At 56.4% G+C, this 1,326-nt stretch overlaps 1 protein-coding gene across 1 annotated transcript in view; it reads right to left on the reverse strand.

The window, feature by feature from the left end:
• LOC108770001 (nucleolar protein 4-like) overlaps positions 1-1,326 on the reverse strand; it is a 90,805-nt gene that overhangs the window by 77,432 nt on the left and 12,047 nt on the right. The gene's annotated exons all lie outside the window — the stretch shown is intronic.

A 1,326-nucleotide genomic window follows, 5' to 3' on the forward strand; every position in this document is an offset into this window, starting at 1 on the left:
CTCTCTCTCTCTCTCTCTCTCGTTCCCCTCTCTTTATTTCCTCTTCTGTCTCCTTTCTTCGCTTCCGCTTGACGGCTTCCTCCGGCACGCGGAGCGAGCGCGTAGGGAATGAGGTGTTCTTTCCGGAGCGACCGGCACGTCGCGAGTAAACTTTCTCGGAGAGCGAGTTTCGTGTTTCGTTTTCTGTCCCTCTCTCTGTCTTCCTTTATGTTCGCACGCGCGCGCGCCCGCGCACTCCGCGTCCCACCTTGCGCTCGTGAACTTTAAGCTGTCACCCCGCGCACCCCGCGCGACGTAGCGACGGTACACACAGCGGCGCCACGAAAGTTCCGCGACAAAACCGCCCGCGCAGTTGGTTGTTGCAGTAGCAGGTGTCGGCGCCGCGCGAGATTAAAACGGGCGCCGCGCGCAACCGAATCACCGAAAGAATCAAAGGGAATACTCGTGCGTTTTCAAACGCCAAATAACGTTATTCTTATCCCGTACTCTGTTTTTCACGCTTCCTCACGTGTGCGCTCTTCTCAACTATCTCTTTTATCACCGTCTCTCCTCCTCTTGTCTATTCACGTCACGACGCACACAAAGCGAACCCCACACAACAAAGTACATCAAACCGGTAAAACAGTTTCGCGATCAGCTGGTTCGTTCGATCTCTGTAGCATTCCGATCGAACTCCGTTTAGTGTCCGTTTCCAACTCGGATCGACAAATCGTCTTTCGTACACTAATTTTTCCCGTCACAACGACAAGATGCAACGGATAGTCCACGTTTTTCAAAAAGTTTATACGCTAGTCCGTCAATCGAGGAAAAAGAAACGTTTTCGAAGGCTTGCGCACTGTGATAGCCACTGCTCTTTTCCGAAGAATCGTTGGTCAGGAAAAACTACCTGCTCGCACGATCCGTTGCCTGCCTGCACGCTCGTTTCCTGTCTCGTTCACAGCGAGAAATAGTCAAGCTGCGTGTCCGCTGCTCTGCTCACAGAACGTCCTCGCGTCACGAGCGCTCACGGCAAACTAGCAACTGGCGACGCGACGACGACGACCTCCTCCCCTCCTCTCACCGCAGCACCGCCGCCTCCACATGCTCCCCTCTCCGGTGTCCTCACCCCCCAGCTCCACGGTAGAGAGCCTCATACCGCTACCAACGCTTCACCCATACCCCACTCTACTCTCTCACTCGCCGTCAACTCAGCCTCCCCTCCCCCCTCCCTCCCTCCCTTCCCTACCTTCCGTCGGTTCTCTCGCTCTCCCGCGCAACCCCTCATCCCAGTCCTCCGACGACCCGCACCGCTCTCTCACTCCCCAGCGGCCCTCTTCGAGCGCGTCA

Source organism: Trachymyrmex cornetzi, unplaced genomic scaffold, assembly GCF_001594075.2.
Source record: "Trachymyrmex cornetzi isolate Tcor2-1 unplaced genomic scaffold, Tcor1.1 scaffold98, whole genome shotgun sequence".
Lineage (NCBI taxonomy): Eukaryota > Metazoa > Arthropoda > Insecta > Hymenoptera > Formicidae > Trachymyrmex > Trachymyrmex cornetzi.